Source organism: Pteronotus mesoamericanus, unplaced genomic scaffold, assembly GCF_021234165.1.
Source record: "Pteronotus mesoamericanus isolate MK-2021 breed Mesoamerican mustached bat unplaced genomic scaffold, CSHL_Meso_final contig_182, whole genome shotgun sequence".
Lineage (NCBI taxonomy): Eukaryota > Metazoa > Chordata > Mammalia > Chiroptera > Mormoopidae > Pteronotus > Pteronotus mesoamericanus.
Genome location: NW_026555078.1, coordinates 6,571,137 through 6,583,254, shown reverse-complemented (window position 1 = coordinate 6,583,254; position 12,118 = coordinate 6,571,137). Strand labels below are relative to the sequence as shown.

Sequence of the window (12,118 nt, the reverse complement as noted above, 5' to 3'; positions counted from 1 at the left end):
TCCCAAATAGATTGCACGCTGTTCCCTGAGGACAGGAAGTGTGCCTCATATTTCTCTAGCAACCAGAAAGCACCCTGCACATGATAAATGTTTGCTGATGAGGACACGTATGCTAATTTTAGGTTTAATATTTCCGTGGATGTTAACAAAATATACTTGGTTGAGGAGAAAGGTTAAAAGCCTTAAATGCTATAATATTTTTGCTTTACTTGGCAACATTTCTGAGGAATTCAATACAGCCTTGTATTATTTAGACAAGGAAAAATTGTAAGAAATAAAACCATTCCCATTGAAAACAATGAAGATTCATTTATTCTGAACTTTAAAATTAGATCAGATACATAGAGGACAAAAGGTCATCGTATCTTTCTTTAACCAATAACCTTTATTTTTATTTCTTTCCTCTCCTGCCAAACTCCCATTTATAAAGTGATTCTAATACATCCAATGAAAACTACTATTTAAATTTTTTTAATAGCAAATCATTTTAAATAATGCATAATTATCCTAAACAAGTAGGATCTACCTCTTTTTTTTTCCTTTAAATCCTACCCACCATACCCACACACTTAGCCTATTTAAACTTCACCAACTCCCAGGTTCAAATGCCTCTGGCACAGGAGTGTCAGAGACAGAAATCACCGGATAATCCAAGACACACCAGAAGATAAGTGACTGTCGGAGTGTGTCGGGGGGTAGGCTGGTGTGGGAAGCACAAGTCTCAGGGCCTCTTAGACAGCCCCTCTGTCTGCTCTAAAAACAATCCCTTTCCCTTCTGTCCAACATTCTACAAGTAAATATAGGCTTAAAATATAAACACCCCTACGGCGCCAGAATTGTTTGGTGCTTCCCTCGAACCCACTAATTCCCGCTCCCGTTGCGAGTAGGCAGGCTCCCCCAGATTTGGGAGAAGGATCACACCTACGCCCATAGCTTCAGGGTGCGTGTGGTGGGTGGCGGGGGGCGGGGATGCCCTGCCAATCAGCAGGACGCCGCCCCCTTGCCACCGGTGACTGTTCTCGGATTGGGAGCACTCCCAGCCCCAGTAATTTGTTTACGGTTGTCCCATGACCTTTGAGAGAAGCCTAAGACAAGGCCTCTCTCCCACCTTGAGGTCAGTTAGCGTCGCAGCTGTAACGGGCATCCGGCCAAGATCACAGGGGACACGGGGCAAAGCCTGGGTCCCAGCTCTGATGAGTGACACCAAAGCCAACCCCACCTCTCCACAGTTCCGCCATGAGAGCCAACTAATCTCCTTTGTCACTTTCGGCATCTGAGTTCCAATTAGCACATGTTACATTCTACAGACTGAATCAAAGTTGCACCACTAAGTTCTTGGTTGGACACAGTCTTCCTTGAAATCAGGTGTTGATTTAGAGATTAAGCCTGGGTTTCTGAAGAGAGAAGAGAAGCCACGAGAAAAGGAAAAGACAATTTAGAAAAGGGCTCCTGGGGAGGGGAGTCTGATAAATTTTTTAAATATTACTTATTGTGTCATTTTGCCAAAGCTTTGGTTGTTAGGGAATTTGGGTTTTTAAACAGTAAATTTCTCAATTACAGGATTTCAGACACTGTGTCAGAGGTGACTGAAAAGATATTTTCGAGCAGGGGCCTTGCTGGGCACCCTTCAAGGCACCCACAGGAGGTGGCAGCAGCCCTCCGCGTCCCTTCTGACCCCGACGGCCCTCACCAACGGGTTTCCTTCCCCTAAACCCAAATTACACATTCAGTCAGGGCCAGACAGTATCGCCTGTCAGTCTTTTGCTTTAAATTCTTTCAAAAAAATTTTTTTAATTGATTGATTTTAGAGACAGAGGAAGGGGGCTGGCGGAGAGAGAGAGAAACATCGATTTTTTAATTCCACTTATTCACGCATTCATTGGTTGATTGTTACGTGTGCCCTGACTGGGGATCAACCCACAACCTTGGCATATTGGGACAACTCTCTAACCCACTAAGCTACCGGGCCTGGGCATCACTGTAAATTCCCAAAATCAGACCCCAGACCTTTGAGGTTCCAAGCCCCGAAGGTGGCCCACTCACCTGGGGGACAGAGCTGTGTCTCTCTCTCCCACCTCCTCCAGGCGGGGCACCCACTGACTTTCTCTCCTCAAGTCTCGCTGGCAATTCCTCAGAGCCACGAAGACCGTTTCCTCCCTGGGTTGGGCACACGCTGTACATCTTGCCCAAGGTGCCCTCCACGTGGCCCGGCCTCCCCAACCCCCTCTCCAGGGGGATGCTGAATATCCCTCCCTCAGGGAAGCCAGCTGACCCCCCTCTGGCTCAGGGCCCCGGTTATAGTCAGTCATGATAGCCTTTGCTTTTCTAACAAAGCAGGTAGAGATTTTTGACAATCTAGTTTTAGTATAACTGTTTACCTGAGTCTTCTTTCCTGAATCTACTGTCCCTAAGAATAAAGGCAGGATCAAGGCTATTTGCCCATCACCGGTTTACAGGGCCTGAACTTGCTGAATGGTTTCATGACTTCTGCTCTCTGTTTAGCAGAAGACCTCTGTCTCCTTCCTTAGGCCAGGGCCCACGCCTTCCAGCGGGCTCATGCACAGCTCACACCTACAATGGGTCACGGATGTGCTCAGTCCATAGCCATCCTCCCCACCCCCTCCCTAAACCTCACCTCCAGCAGGGGAGCCTCGACGGCTGCCTCCCCAGGTCGACATGTTTGCATTTTCTAGAACTAAGGATTCAGAAGCAGCACAAGGAAAGAAGTGATGAAAGGTAGAACTGGCTTAGGGGAGCTCTCCCCAGAAAACAAATTGCACATGGGCTACTCCGTCTCCATGGTGACCCCCTTGCCCCCAACATAACTCCCTTTGCTCCGCCTTATTTAACTATGTTTGATGCCCTGAATGATCTATACTTGTCTGACTTCATGAGCACTTAATTCATATCTTCATATGGATGACTCAGGGAGGATTAAGGGACTAACAGTTACGTACCTATAGTATGAATGAGTTAAAGCAACATGCTTCCCCGCCACCACCTACCTGAGGTCAACTACGCGGAGGAATCGCGAGCGGATGGAGTGCAGACAGGGACGGGCTGGTGATTGGGGAGCAGTGGGGTACATGGACAAGGGTACCTGTGGTCAGGAGGGCTCTGAAGAAAGCATGAGCCTGGAGCTTAGGCAAGCGGGAAAGGCTTCCCCTCCTTTCCTGTCTGTATTTTAATGCTAACAAGACCCACAGGCATTGGGTCTGAGTCAACCACATCAGGGAGTAAAGCTGCCTGGGAAATAAGCATCGTTTTATTCCACTGTCCAGTCGTTACATTCCAGGTTCCAGGTTCCACTTCCCCCAGCTTTGGAAACCTCAGCTAGCAACACATTTCCTTGCTTCTTCCAAAGGGGAAAATTCTGAACTCAGCCCATAATAACTGCAGTAAACACCTGTTTAACGGAGAGATCCACTGTGTGCAATCTGATGGCAGACTCAAAAAAACTTGGCGCCTGAAAAGAAGTCCAGAAGGCCCAAACAAAAATAAAGGTTTCCTTTTGGTCATCTTCTAAGACCTTCATGTAGTTTATAGGTTGGAGTGGCCCACACTTCAAAGTAGGCATTATATTTCAACTGTTCTTGCATATGGAAAGAGTTTATGGCATAGAATATTCCTACTACAAGGAAAGATGTTTTGATTTTATGTCAGGCCCCACCAAAATAAGGCATGTATAAGTACACATCGACATAAAAGTACTCCACAGAGTTAAGTAGTGAACTGTCTTATATAAAACGCTCTCCTGAAAACATTGCATCTGGGGGTTCTCTTCCTGGTTGCTCAAAGCACCAAGCACTTGTCTTCAACAATGCTGCCACCAGAGGTGTCCCCTGGGGAAGGCTCCCTCCCGCTCTCTATACTGCATCTCCTTGTTTTAAGTGCTCTGTGAGTCAGGGTAAAGTATTTATTTTGTTTTGTTTTGTTTTTTTCTGTAGCTGAATAAAGGTATATTTGCGAACTAAGGATAAAGACACTTCAAACTCTACCTTTGAAGCTCATTTCACATTAAGTAATTGACTTCCCTCATAGGGATCAATTATAAATCAGGAAGAAAATGACATTTGTACCATTCATTAGAATACCAGAGACTGAAACACTATTCAATCCCACATCCTTTCTTATAGAAACAAATGTGTGCACACTTGGTCTCATGCCAGCACATTGAAGAAATATAGACGCGTTCAGCAAAATAAAGATATCTTTAATGTGCCTGTTCCCTTCTCCTCCTCACACTTTGGAAATGTTAAATCAATCTTATCCAAAAATATTAACTACCCAGATAACAACAATTCACTTTTGGTGGGAAGAAAAAGTATGAAAGTCATTAAAAAGGCAGGTAACAGGCACTGGCTATGTGGCTTAGTTGGTTGGAGCATTGTCCCTTTCACCAAAGGGCTGTGGGTTCGGTCCCCAGGAAGGGCACATACCTAGGTTGCGGGTTCGATCCCCAGTTGGGGTGCAAACAGGAGGCAGCTGATCGATGTTTCTCTCTCGCATCAATGTTTCTCTCTCTTATTCCCTTCCTCTTTCTCTAACATCAATAAACATATCCTTGGGTGAGTATTCAAAAAAAAAAAAAAAAGAGGGGTAACAAAGTCTGAGTGCCCCCACCACGGTCTCCCTCTTGGAGGTCCCAGAACTCAGCCCACTTGTCCTTACTACGTAACTTTTCAAGCCTAGAACTGTGTGGAATTCTGACTTCCATGAGGAAAAACAATAATGAAATAAACAAAAAAAACCAACAAAAAAAACTTCGTGTGATGTTATTAGAATGGATTAAACAAGGTTCTGACACTGTTAAAAGCATGAGTTTGAGAATCCGCAGAACAAGTCTGCATCCTGCCTAGGAGAACATGAGAAGTTACTTCACCGCCCTGAGCCCTGCTTCCACACACAAGAGTGAGGATGGCCACCTCGGGGTTGCTGTGAAGAGTCAATGAAACAAATCAAGGAAAGTGTTTGGATTCTACAACATTAGGTAATTAAAAAAAAAAAGTTTAGTGCGTAGTGTGATGGCAACCACCAAAGGGTGACCTCACAAGCAAGCCAGTGTCTTGTCTCTCAGGGTTTGCGAGATGGAGCAGCGTGCCATCCCCCCACATGTGAGAAGGGTTGGAGACCTCCTAGAGGTGTCGTTTTTGGGCGAAGCTGTCATTTTTGGGGGACACAGAAAGCACAAATCGTCCTTAGAATTCTGCCACTTGAGAAAGGCTTGGACACTTCTCTCTCTTTAGACAGGAGGTAGAATTAGGAAGGGAAACGAGACAGGCATTATCCCCCTTATCCCTGGACAGTGAAGTGGGTAGAGTTTGTACACTATCTCCCCAAATTTCTCACCTGCCTGGGTAATGTCCCCTCAGCATTATAAATATTGAAAGTGTTCACAGTCTGTTTTTAGGGATGACAAAAATAAACTGTATCTAGAGTTAGCCATCAAGCTAAAATGATTATAGTTAATGTTAGCTTAGGCAAATGTGAGGGCACTTAAATCGTAACAAAGTTCATATTTACTAAGAAAGATCGAACACTGAACTTCTCCAGGATTCCTTGTGAGGAGGTGTGTAGATACATTATTTTTCTGATACCTAACAGGTGTTATGCTATTCATAGCAATTGAATAATTCTAGTTATAAACTAAGTTTCCCAACTCTGGCCATAAAAGTTTATTATGTAATAGTTGATACATATGAGAGAATGAATATATGTAAAAAACAGCTATATTATGAAGCATGACAATAAACCCAAAACTTGTAAACTCACCACCAATTTAAGAACTAGAGAACACCCTGTGCCTTGCCTTCAGAAGTAATCCCTATCCTCAGTTTTGAAGTTACCATTCCCTTGCTTTTCAAAATCATTGTTCTCCAAGTATGGACTTTTAAATGTTCATTGTTTAGTTTGGCTAAACACTGCACAAACTTGGAGACCTTCTCTCCAAATGGATCTAAAGTTAATACTATAGGCTGTAGGGGAGGCTGAGCTCAGCTGTTGACATTGCTCAACAGGCATCATGCGCCTGCCCCGCCCTCCTCTTTCTCGAGAACCAGCTGAAGTTCTCGCAGGGGCGTCCAACTTGCAGCCCACGGGCCGCATGTGGCTCAAGATGGCTATGAATGCGGCCCAACACAAACTCATAAATTTACTTAAAAACATTATGAAATTTTTCTGTGATTATATGTTATAATGTATTTAATGTGTGGCCCAAGACAACTCTTCTTCTTCCAGTGTGGCCCAGAGATGCCAAAAGGCGGGACGCCCCTGGGAGGGAGACACTAACGCTGTCTTCTAAGACTATTCATTCACTACAAACATCCCTGAAAAGAAAGATAGTCTGGAACAAAGGGCAGTCGGTGCCTCACTCAGAAATGTGTAGAAACAAGAGGGGTCCATAGAGTCCCCGCAGTCTCCCATCATCTGCTATCCTTTCAAGTTGTTATTAAATTTTTTTTGTATTGTATGCTTGCTTTGAATTCTATCTTGAGCCCAGAAACGACATTCGTGTTATATTTCCAGAGCCTCTTGGAGGAGCGCATGTTTGTGTGCAGTGAAGGGCTCCCTGAAGGTGTGTGTTTATTAGGGTTGACAAATATGAGGTTTCTAGGTTCAGGCATTCAGAAGTCTTGAGGGAGTCTTTATGACTCAGTTTTTTCCTGTCTTAGACAAAAACAGTAAATTTTGCTCTGTAATATTAGTTTGGAATTTAATTAATAATTCTAAGAGACGTGAAGATCTGCTGTGAGATAGAACCATAAAACTGCTGAAAGGTCTAGCCTGCCTCCGATTGGCCAGCAACCCTCCTTGATACAAAGGGAGCTCATCCTTATCATCAAGCCCCAACTTTACATTATCCTGCAATTTGCACCTTTTCCTCCCAAACTGTCAGTTTTCCCATGTTACTAATGTACTGACCTCTTCTTTATATTACCCCGCAATTTGAAGCTTTTCTTCAAGTCCGCCATATTCCTTGCATTACTAATGGCTGACCTCCCTTTTCTATTATCCTGCAATTTACACCTTTTCCCCCAACCCCATCAGGTTTCCCACATCTCTACTAATGTACTGACATCTCACAGTCTGTGCTGCATTTCTTGCAATTTGCACTCACCTTTTTTCTTTTTTTCCACAAAAAACCTGAAGCAAAGCTGCATTGTTACCATGTGTCCAGAGCTAAGGGACAGAGACTGCTGAGAGTGAATGCTCTGGACGTCACTACAAGTCTTTGGATAGGACTCCCAAATTAGAAAGGCGTTAGAACATGATTAAGTATGTGTTCTGCGCTGATGGCTAAGCCAAGGATGAGAGAAAGATGTAAATTTTACCATCTGTCCTTTAAGAAAGCTTCAGGGGCTCCACAGGATGAGAAAAGTCTATAACAACTAACATAATTTACATTTAACATATTCTTTTTATTGCATCCATATGAAAGAGATGCTGGTTCATATGTTAACAATTTCCCTCAGTGTGTCCTACTGCCGTTTGCCATATTGCCTCCTGGTCACTCCGAGGTGAGACTTCCTGCAGAATGTGCTACCTCCATTGAGTCTTCTGTGACTGAAGAGTTGGTGAGACAAAGGGAGTTAAGAAAATTCCAGATGCAAAACACTGCATGTGCAAAGCACAGAGGTCTAAAACCTTTAGGGAACTTCAAATACTCCCGCATGGTTGGAGCACATATGAATCAGAAGGTGGCTGAAGCTACGAGATCACAGAAGAGCCATTTGAAGGAATCCGGACATTCTACTCAATGTAATGGGGAGCCATTAAGGGTCTGAAGCAGAGGTGGGCTCATGGTTGAAATCACAATAATTTCTCGGGTAGTGGTAAGGCGGATGTGTTAGAATGGGGGTGATTCTTACTAGAGGTAGAAAAACAAATTAGGGGAGCATACGATTAACTAGCGAGGAGATGATGAAGGCGCGTGTCAAGGGTGGAACTGCGTTCCCCTCAAATTCGTATGTTGAGGTCCTAACTCCTTGTACCTCAGAATGTGACTCTATTTGGAGACAAGGTCTTTAAAGAGTTGATTAAGTTAAAATGAGGTCATTAGGGTAGGCCCTAACCCATTATGACTGGTGTCCTTCCACGAACAGGGATTTAGGTCACAGACACACAAAGAGAAGACACAGAGGACAAAAGCCTCAGAAGAAAAAAAAAACCCCACCCTGCTGACACCTTGCTTTCAGACTTCTATCCTCTAGAATTCTAAGAAAACCGTTTTGGGGGTTTGAGCCACCTACTCTGTGGTATTTGTTGTGGCAGACTAATGCAGCATGGATTAAGGACGGCGAGGAGGAAAAGACCTGAGACAGACTTGGCTGGTAGAATAGACACAATCTGTTGGTTACAAGTAGTCAAGAAAAGAAGCTGATCTAGAGGATTCTGGTATCAGTAGCTGGGTAGATGATAATATTGTGAACCAAGAAATGTAATACAAGAAGAGAGAAAGATCAGCACATGGAGGTAAAAGACAATGTAAAACATTTAGAACATGTGGAATTGGAGGGGTTAGTAGAGACAGTGAGAGAGAGAGAATCAGTCTGGAATTCAGAAAACAGGGCTGAGATAAAGACACAGAACCGGGCGTCCTCCACGTGAACGTGGGCTCTGTGAAGGAAGCCTCCCAGAGAGAGCCTGTGGGTAATGAAGAGACCCCTGGGGGACAGGCAGCAGAAGGCCACCCCTTGAAGGAGATGGAAGGGAATGACATGATCATCAGGGATGAACGCGGAGAAAGGGTCAGAGGCTGAAGAGTGGCCATTGAATTTGACAATTAGGCGATGATTGGTGGACCTGGCGAAACTATTCAGTAGAGCTGTCCGAGGTGAAAGCCATGTTATCTGGGTTGAGAAGTGGAGAGACCGGGCTTCAGCGAGAGCAGCAAGCACAGCTTTCCCTCGCAAGAAGCTTGGCTGAGTTGGAGCTGGGGTGAGGCAGGGTCCACAGTGGGTTCTATTGTTATTTTCATCAGCAGTGGTGGTGTTGGTGGAGGAAAGAAAGGAGGAAGCAGATGGGGCTACAGTGGTCCCATCCTAAGGTCAGAGGGTATTGAACCTCTTGGACTCATTATCCCTCCAAGACGTAATCAAACATCGTCCTTACAATGAGTTGTTCCTGCTCCCACTTGCGGGGAGCGGGGGAGGGGCTAGATTTGGATTAGAGCAAATCCTGTTCAAAGTATGCTCATGGGTGCAGGTGGCCCACTGGTGGACAGCTCCTCATGGGCTTCGCTGCAATGTGGGGTCCGTTATATTCATTTGACACTAGGAAGGGGTAAATTGGGTCAGGGAAAGTGGGGAACAGGGAATCAAGAAGGAAGTGGAGAGGAACTTTATCCCCTGCAGAGCTGTCAACCATGGTTAACATTAGGTGACTTCTAGCTGCTTTCTGCACATTCACTCTCCCGCCAGGCTGCAAATTCCATGCCCGCAGTGGCGCATCACTATTGTAAGCTGCAGCACGCACACAATGCCAGGCGCCTAGGGGCCCAACCGACGATGAATGAAAGCGCGACCATGGTGGTCGAGAGGCCATGGCCCAGGCGGGTCTGCCCGCCCCGAGGACCAGGTCCTGCCAGCAAGGCAAGAACAGCCCAGTGAGCGTCCACACCTGAGGTCCTCTTACGAGACTAGGTAGGTCAGGCAGGGATGCATAACTGCGACAGTCAGAGAGCAACTTTCCAGGTGGGTGACCAAAACTAATTTTGAGGGATGTCAAGATTATATCCAGGGAAATAAGATAGGCCAAGGAGGGTTTTAAAAGGCAGGATAAAGGAAGTTGGATGAAGATAGCATTTACTATATCAAATTTGAAAACAATTCAGAACAAGGTAGCTATGAAACGTTTGTTTGGGCTCAAGGTGCACATTATCTTTAATTCAACGCTTCTCAGGACACCTTTCCCACATTTTAAAATCTCTAAACTTGTGATGCATTGTGATTGCACTGTGTCACAATTTAACGGGCAGAATTTTTTCTCTCATTAGCAGCAGCAAATATAATGGTGCCCTAGAATTAATGGTGCCTCCGACTTAATCACATAGTATTTTATTCTAGAAAAGACTGTGGCCCTTGTTTTGATCTGCTGCTTCAATTAAAAGTACTCAGCTTTAGTGATGGGTAAATTCCAGGGCTATTGAGGATAGGACACTGGGGACGTCACTCATGTAACACACACACATTCTCAGTGCTATCTCAACAGTAGAGCGGCTCAAAGGTACCCTTTCACATACTATGACATTGAGTAACTATTTGGAGAGCCAGCCATGTACTTAATTTACCACTCAAAACAGTGACCAGTATGAACTCTAATTGGCAGCAAACACTGTAGTGTTCTATCATGAGTAATGACATCCAGGTCCCAAAACTCAACAAAAAGAGCCTGATTATTATCATTGTTTTGTTCAGTTGTTTCTATGTTTATAATTAAATTTGTGCTTTTGTTCCAACACTGGAATGCTGATCACTTGCCACATGGGAGGGGGGAAAAGCTTGGAGGCTCTATTACTTCGAAAGACAGAACAAAAATTCTAGCTTGCAGTTGGGACAAGGTAAAAGATGGTTCTGAGAAATATTTGAGACAGTAATTTCTTACAGGATGAACCCTGTGGTAACTGTGGTATTTGAGGTTTCTATTGCTTTCATTGTTTACAAGGTCAAATCTAAATTCATATATTAGAAATGCATTCTATTTAACTGCTAAGTATGAGATGAATCGATTTATTTGCTTCTTTTTAAATGTGTCTACTGGCCTTTAGAAGCTATTATTTACATAAAGGTGCTTTTGAACTTTACAAATATGTTGGATGCTACCTACTGTGCAAATATTTTAGATGAGGTATTAGATATGTACAAAGCAACAATCTATATCCAAAATAACATGAAATATGGACCCTGGCTGCATAGCTCAGTTGGTTAGAGCATCATTCCAACACACCAAGATTGCAGGCTCCATCTCTGGTCACAGCACATACAAGAAGCAGCCAATGAATGCATAAATAAGTGGAACAACAAATTGGTATTTCTCTCTCACACTCTCTCTCTTTCCCTCCCTCCCTTTCACAAATCAATAAATAAAAAAAAAATGAAAGACAGAAGTCATTGCCAAATGCCTTCCTAAATCCTATTTTAAAAATAATCATTTTCACAGATTTGTTTTTATCATACCGAATTAAAATGTTTTCCTAAAATATTGAAACATGAATATCTAGATCCATTTTCAATGCTTTATATAGACTATGAAGTTCTTTTGACAGCAATCAATATGTCTGCTTTAGGCAGTTTTATAATGGTTATTACATTCAGTGTCTGTTTTGTTTTTTTTTTTATTGACCTAAGAAACAATTAACAAATGTGAATATTTCTCTTAACCTTCTTTGAGGTCTAAATTCACTTTTCAACATAGCTTTTCTCATTTTTCACCTTGTACCCAATTATTTACCAGGCACATGTCTCTTTTTTCCTTTAATTGGTTTTTGTACTTCCTGTTTTGTTCTGTTTTTTAAAAACAAAATTGCTTGTTGTTAAGCAATGTAAATAATGTTAAGATATGCATTGTTATCGTCAAAGATTGTCTATGTGGTATTACTTTTCTCTATTCCTTTACCTCATTTGACTTGACCTAGACTGTACATTCTGCTTTCTCTTGACCATTCTTTTTGCCAAAACACATTCCCCATCTTCCTGTCCCCTTTGATCATGACTCAATAGCTATTGTATTTAATATTTAGCCCCATTTTTTTCTGTTCTCCATTGTTTTTGTTAACCTCTGGTGGACAGACTCTAACATGTGACTATTTTTCTTTTTCATATATTCTCTTTGTGTGTCTTCTTTCATTTATATTTCAAGATATTAAAAAGACACCTCTTCTTCTATGAAACATAGGTCACTTCCTATTACTCTTTTATCATTTCTGCTGTTCCCGACGTACATTTCTTTCCATGTCTTAACACTTGTTATGGCTCTCTTTTTCATCTCACTTGTTTAATTTAGTGATTATAATATTACCTACAGGATAATCCTATAAAACCATTTCACTTACTCAACTTAAATTTGTCTATTTTTCAATGAATCACAAAGAATTTATTTATCTATGGTAAGATGCCAAAAA

The 12,118-nt window shown here is 43.0% G+C and overlaps 1 protein-coding gene across 3 annotated transcripts in view; it reads right to left on the bottom strand.

Annotated features, from left to right (window-relative positions):
* Window positions 1-12,118, bottom strand: part of EFCAB11 (EF-hand calcium binding domain 11) — a 122,931-nt gene that overhangs the window by 56,837 nt on the left and 53,976 nt on the right. The window lies entirely within an intron of this gene.